Raw genomic sequence first — 7,710 nt, 5'->3', positions numbered from 1 at the left:
CTGGGATATTATCAAATTAGATTTATTGGATGTAGTCCAGGAGTCTCAAAGGAATAAGCAGATGCTTAGGGCATTGAATGCAACGTTCATCGCTCTAATCCCCAGATGTGAGGGGGCTGACCAGTTGGGCCAATTCCGCCCTATCTCTCTCTGCAATGTGATTTATAAGATCATCTCTAAGCTGATAGCGGATAGATTGAAGAAGTGCTTGGGGAATGTTATCTCTGAGGAGTAGAGTGGTTTTGTGGAAGGGCGTCAAATTTTGGATGGTGTGATCATTGCTACGGAGACCATTCATTCTATGGAGTCATCCAAGGAAAAAGCTATATTTATCAAGCTGGATATGGCTAAGGCGTATGATAGAGTGCGGTGGTCCTTCCTTCAGAAGATCCTTAGGGCCTTTGGTTTTGTTGATGAGTGGGTTCAGTGGGTTATGAGTTGTGTCACGTCTACTTCATTTTCTGTGCTTATTAATGGTGACCATACGGAGTTGTTTGGTGCTTCTAGGGGTCTTCACCAGGGGGACCCTCTCTCACCCTATTTATTCATTCTTTTGGCTGAGGGTCTAGGAAGGCTGATCAAGCATAATGTGGGGCTAGGTATTATTCATGGATGGAAATGGGGTAATGACTTGCAGCCGCAATCTCATTTGCAGTTTGTGGATGACACGGCCCTTATGGGGCTTGCCCAGGTCAGAGAAGCTACTAATCTGCATAAGGTCTTGGATGTTTATCTTGCGGCCTCGGGCCAGTTGATCAATGAGGATAAATCTTCAATCCTCTTTTTCAACACTCCTATTGCTATTCAAAGAAGGATTGCCCTTATCTTGAGATTCCAAGTTGGCGCTTCTCCCCTTATTTATTTGGGTATTCCTATTTCTCCTGGCAACCCTCCTAGGGAGACCTGGCAGGGTATCTTGGATAAATTTCGCACGAAGGTTGATCATTGGACTCATAGATGGCTATCCTTTGCTGGAAGGGTTCAACTGATTCCGTCGGTGGTTCAGGTTCTTCCAATCTACCGATGTATTCTCCATGTAGCTCCTAAGTGGTTCCTGAAGGGACTGGATTCTCTAGCTAGGCAATTCTTATGGGCAGGCAATCTTTCCTCTTCCAAATGGAGTCTGGTCAATTGGGACCTCGTGTGTAGCCCAAAACAGTTGGGGGGGCTTGCTTTAAGGCAGTCTGTTCTTTTTGGGGAAGCGTTGGCGGCTAAGCTTTACTGGAGGTGGTGTGTGGAGCAGGACCGAGGCTGGGCTAGGATTCTGGCCAACAAATATATGCAGAGGATCCTGATGGAGGAAATACCTTGATATCTGTTGGAGGGAAAGGGCTCTTCGATCTGGAATACTCTCAAGAGGGGGGCCTCTCTCATTAAGGATGGACTTTTTTGGATATGCAGAAGGGGGGAAGAGGTCCTTTTCTGGAACGACTCTTGGGATGGATATCCTCCCATCCTGGACCAGTTTCCTAACCTTGGGAATTTGTGCCAAAGATTTTTGGAGGCAGGATGGTCAAGGGTGAGTGACTTTAAGATTGCTTATAGGTGTGGTCGGCTGGAGTTGGAGCGGTGGAAGGTCCCTAATGAGTGGCTGGTTGTTGAGATGGAGGAGGAGTGTGCTGAGTTGCAGGGCATTTTGGCGAGTAGACATTGTAGCTCCCTCAAGAGTAGGGATGGGCTTGCTTGGCTTCCAAATCCTAGGGGCACTTTTATTGTGGCTAGTGGATACCGGGAATTGTTGAACTGAAGACTTGAGGGAAGAGAGGTGAGCTGGTGGAAACAGGTGTGGAATAATGTTTCTTGGCCGAAGTGTAATTGCTTCGCTTGGACTTTGGCTTTGAATAGATGTCTAACTTGGGACAATATCCACAAGCGGGGATTTTTGGGACCCTCTATCTGTGTTTTGTGTGGTTATGGGGAAGAAGATTCCTCAAACCTGTTCTTTAGATGCCCTTTCTCCCAACTTATTTGGCATTATTGGTGGGGGGCATGGAAGCATCCTTGTGTCCACGTCGATTCTCTAGTTGAGTTCTGGAACAGTTTGGTCAGACCTCCTATCTTGTCCCCCTTCCTCCAGACTGTCTGGTATACTGGGCCCATCTTCATTCTGTGGCAGATCTGGCTTGAGAGGAACAGGAGGATCTTTCATGAGGACAGATTGCTAGTTCAACAAGTTTGGAATAGGATCATTGCTATGATCCGAGAGACAGTGGAAGTTAAATGTGAAGTGAATTTTCTGCTGAGTAGAGATGAGGCAGATATGGTGAGTAGGCTTGGCCTACAGGAGTTGTCTCTTGTTTCAGCTTGTGTCAGGAGAGGTAGACGGGCTATGAAGAAGGTGCAAAGGGTGGGAAGGTGGATTCCACCCCTGGAAGGGATTCTCAAGGTTAACACGGATGGCTCATCAAGGGGGAATCCAGGCCCGACTAGAGTTGGTGGTGTTGGCAGGAACAGCAGGGGGGAGGTTGTTTTCCTCTTTTCAGTGCATAAAGGGTGGTAGTCTAATAACATTATGGAGGGATTTGCGATTCTCTATGCACTAAAGAGGGCTTGGGAGTTGGGTCGAAGGAAGGTGATTTGTGAATTGGATTCACAAATGATTGTTAACTTGTTGAATGATCAGAAGGTTAGTGGGATTCAGTGACAGTTGGTTGGGATTGTCCAACAGATTCTCCAAATTAGTACTTTAATGGAACAGGTGTCTTTCATCCACATCCCTCGTGAATAGAATAGAGCAGCTAATTGCTTGGCCAAGTGGGCTTCGGATCAGGATAGTAATTGGAAAGTTGAACGTTGGGAACATCTCTCCGGGGATTACAGCCCGGACTTGCAGAAGATTCTTACTAAGGACATGGATGGTTATGAAGTTGGTTAAGATGGGGTTGGATTTGTGGCTTGTGTCTGGGGCCTCAGGGCTCCGACTCTCTCTATAATTCTTCTGTTTATTTTTCAATAAAGTTTTTACCCCTTTTATTCAAACAAAAAAAGATAATATAAGAGGTGTGATTTTTTTCGTCGCAATGCTACCACAACACTCTCTTCCGTTTGCTAGGGTTTTGGCCAGTGCCTCTGCTTCGGCTTTGACTAGTGCCTCCTATAGGTTATTGGCTCACAGTTCAATTGACGTGGGCTTGGCTAGGCATGGTGTCAATGGATTTGTACGTGTTGTTTTCGTCCATGGTGGCAAGAGCAATATTCACAGAGGGGATACAAATTTTGTATCTCTTTTTAAGGAGAAATCTCAGTGTGGGATGCATACCTCTTTGAAGGGTTCTCATTCTAAACAAGTTTTTTGAGGGAATGGGAGGTTTGACTCTACAGGGAGCTTCGACAGTAGAGTATCCAATGGATCAATGTTTTCCTTCTCTCAAGAAGATTCAGCTCCTGTTAGGCCTATGGTGAACTTTGATGCAGAGATATTCGAAGAGGTGAAGGAGAACGAACTGTATTTTGCAAAGATGGGGTTGATTGGGTGGTTTCAAGGGTTTTGGCCAAGCTTGGTTGATTTAAACAAATGAATTATTAAATGTTGGAAACCCATTTTGATAGGTGATGTCTAGATTTACTGTCACGAACCCGAATTTTCCATTATTATTTAATTAGGAAAATAACGTATATTTTTCGCAAATGAAATTGAATTGAAATAAGATAGGAGATTGAATGCACTGAAATGATTTATATACAATTGAATGATCAGTAATAATTTTTATTGTAAAATTGGGATTGCCATTGCTAATGAGCAATTGAGTACAAGTAAATGCAGGAACAGGTGAACGAAGATGAAGGCGAGAATAGGGTTCAGATAGAGTTGTCTTAGCTCCTAGATTTCCTTAGAATAGATGGAATCTCTCACACACCACATTAAGATTTATAATTTGCATCTTGTAATGATGGATGATTTAAATGACCTTATTTGAGTGTTTGTTTAAATTGGAATGATGAATCTGGAATGGGTAGAAGATCGATTTAAATATTTATACATGAGAATTTGTTGAATGATTTGAGTGGTGATTGAATTAAATCCAAGTTGCATGAGTGAATGTAAAATATTATGTCTTATTTTAAAAGAAAGATTGATTTGCTAATAAGTTGGATATAAATATTGACCCTATGTTTATAAGAAAGATTGGACGGCTGTGTATGGCGGACGTAACCCATTCTGGGTGAACCATGTTAAATCTCTGTGTTATGTGTGTCCTGTTTTATTTCTTTATCTTTTGTATTTAAATCTGCATATAATTGTTAGTTCATATTTGCTTCAGATCTGCTTGAAACCCTAACACTATGTATTTATTTGTTTACCTATAGATGTACTTATATATATATATATATACACACACACACACTTATTATACATACATATATATACACACACACACACACACACACACACACTTATTATACATATATATGAGTTCGAATAATGATTCGAACATATACATGTAAATATGTATGTAACTATGAGTTCTAAATTCGATCATGGACTTATAAATACGTATGTAATTATCGAATATGTAAATAGATTTGTGGAATTAAATTATTTTATGAAAATCCATATATATATAATCATGGGAAATGGTTTATTCAAGAATATGTTAATGAGTTTAATGTTTTATATATATATAAATGGAAAGCGACTTAATTGAAAAGTCATTATTTATTTATATATAAATATAAATAAAATTAAAATTAAAATATATGTATAATATATATAAAATAAAACAAATGATTAAATGGAAAGTACAATGGTGGTGGGTGAGTTTTATAATAAATTAAACCTTAATGAGGGTGGTCGATAGTAATATCGACCACTCCCCATATTTAAAAGGAGGGGTCGATATTAACACCGACCACTCCTTTTTATACGAACACCAACCACGTTGCAACTTAGGAATCATGGAACTATTGCAGGTGACACCGATATGGAAGTTGGCAGGTTTAATGTATAGTTGCATAATGTAAGGCAAGTGTAGTATAGAGGGAGTTGGCACACCGCCGACTACCACTCCTCCTCTCCTTTATTACCTTCCATGACAAGTCACATTGCAGCCATGTAGACCCAACCTATAGTAATATCTAGTACCTGTTGTTAAAACAAAACATTAGCTAATTCAGAGAAGATAGGTAGACGTGGAAAGAGGTGAGCAGTTCTGTCAGATGTTTAAAACAATAGATGCAAGCCTAGTCGACATGTATGCAATTCATTAGAGTTCTAAATCATTTATAACTAAAAGAGCTTTAAGACTAACAGTGGTGTCAAAGAGATGGCTAATTAAAAGACAAGAGAATAGCAACCAACGTAGGATAAGAATATTATAAATAGTAGAAAAGAGAACTAGAATGATAAAAGAAGAAATAATAGAGAGGAAAGAGTAGAGAAGGAAGGGGACATAGATGCAACAAAGGATTAGACAATGGAATGTAGAAGAGAAAAGTAGTGGAGATTTAGATGTGTTTACGACCAAGTCGTAAAAGATCGGTAATGATCATCTCAAATTTAGTGTCATATTTTAGAGGAAAGAGTCAAATACTGGAACAAGGAAGAATGGCAGACACGCTAGAGGAACAACGGCCTTCTTAAGAACTTGGTGAAATACAAAGAAGATAATAATACACCGAGTAGAGATCATATACAATGACAATATCAGTTAGAGGTAGGCTCTGCTCTAACAAAGTTTGTGTTAGAGATCTAAAGAGAAAATGTTCTATTTTGATTAGACTTAGACGATAATCAAATGAAAGAATTAGAGTCATAGTTTTTAGATTTCTGATTATGATAATTATGTCGAATGACATCAAAATATATTCTTTAGAAAATTATATTCTATACATAAATGTATTAAGGAAATATATTCATAAAGATTGTTGATAAACATGTGTAATTCATAGAAATTAACCACCAAACCCTCTAGAAACAGAGTAAGAGGATAGAATAATTGTGCATATAAAACTTGAAATTTGAATCACAAAGAAGATGAAATGCTAGGATAACGAATTATTAAATATTGAAGCTTATTTTGAATTCATGAAGAAAAGAATTACACTTTCGAATTTGATCCTTGCATAAAAAGTAAAGATGATTATTAGGTGTCTCCTTTGAAAAGCCATATAGATAGGCGCTTTATGAATTTTCATCATGTTAGATTGTTGTTATGGAAAATTAGTAAAATCAGTTAGTTGAGTTCTTAAATCATGAAAAGTCACATATTAGTGTTAAACTAAATATGTTATTCGAGAAAAGAGGTAGACGAACCAAAACACCTGGAAAGCTAGAGAGCTTAGACGATATAAACATGGAAAATTCTAACCCATAAGAAATGGAATGCAAGTTAATGATTAAGCTATTTAAATGTTTTAATAATTGAATAAAAGAATGTGTACTCATTTTTATTCAATATTTATGTAAAGATACATACATGTGTTACACCTTCTTAATATTTAATTCTTGTTTTTAAATTGCTTGAAAGATAGAAGCGAAAGATTGTTTTCTTTTCAGATATATATTTGTTTATCCATGAAAGATTGCTTCCTTTCAGATAGGATTGGTTGTAACAAAAGATTGATTCTTTCGATTTCTATTCAACAAAAGATTGTCTTCTTTATCATTGTATTTTATCTTGCAAGAAATAGGAAGCTAGAATTGAAAGGCGAAAGATTGTCTTATGTACATATTTATTCTAGATTCATATGAACAAAGCTTGATAGGCTTGTGTTTGTGGAAAGTTACCTTCCAGGATGAGTGTCGAATGTGGATTATAGAGAGAGAGTTTGCTTTTTCCAAACTATATTATTTGCTATGCATGGTGTGAGATTTTGCCAAGATCAAGGGCACAATGAAAAACATAAAGAGAGACAATAGAATGACAAGAACAAACTGTATTCTCATCAATATACAAATGATCAACTGGATTAACCAATACAATGAATATGAGCCTGCTTATATAGGCAAGGCCATATGTATATACGAGCACACAATAGTGACATGTGGCTCAATGAGAAACAAGGGTAGGCAAGAAATACTAGGGGTAGGTAGGAGAAATAATATAATATTCCACAAGAGGTGGATGACCCACCGAATGTGGAGTGTAACAGCAAAATAAGACCACAAAAGGTGGAATTTCTCCTACAAGCTATATCCCTATGTGCACACTTCTCTAAGTGTCTCATATCCAAACTACAAAGAGATGCATTATCCTAAGTTAACTTAAGTAAAGTGTAATAATATCTATGATGAATATTTATTTACACCAACACCCCCCCTTAAGTGCAACTTAGGGGAATGAAGACTCAAGTCAACAATGCAAGATAGGTCTCGGCTACTAGGCCATGATAGGCACCCATGTACAATATGTAAATGCAAGCAAAATTATGCAATGCAATCTCTCACAAACGGAAAAAGGGAGAAAACCCAGTGGGAAAAAACTCCCCCCCAAAAGAGAGATGAATGTACAAAAGACTCTCAAAGAAGAAGGACAAAACCTCAAAGAGGAAAAAGTCCCCCCCATAAGAGAGGAAGGAGAAGTCAGCTGACCCCCCCTAATGAGACATCCTACACCCCCAAGGGAGCTCACAACTGTTGGAACTTGCTCTCAGTGAAAGGTTTTGTAAAGATGTCGGCAACCTACTCCGTTGTAGGACAATACTGCAAATCAATGACCTGCTCCTAAATTAGCTCTCAGATGTAGTGCATATGGATCTCGATGTGTTTTG

The sequence above is a fragment of the Cryptomeria japonica genome, chromosome 10, assembly GCF_030272615.1.
Source record: "Cryptomeria japonica chromosome 10, Sugi_1.0, whole genome shotgun sequence".
Taxonomy (NCBI): domain Eukaryota; kingdom Viridiplantae; phylum Streptophyta; class Pinopsida; order Cupressales; family Cupressaceae; genus Cryptomeria; species Cryptomeria japonica.
This window is presented reverse-complemented; position numbering follows the sequence as displayed.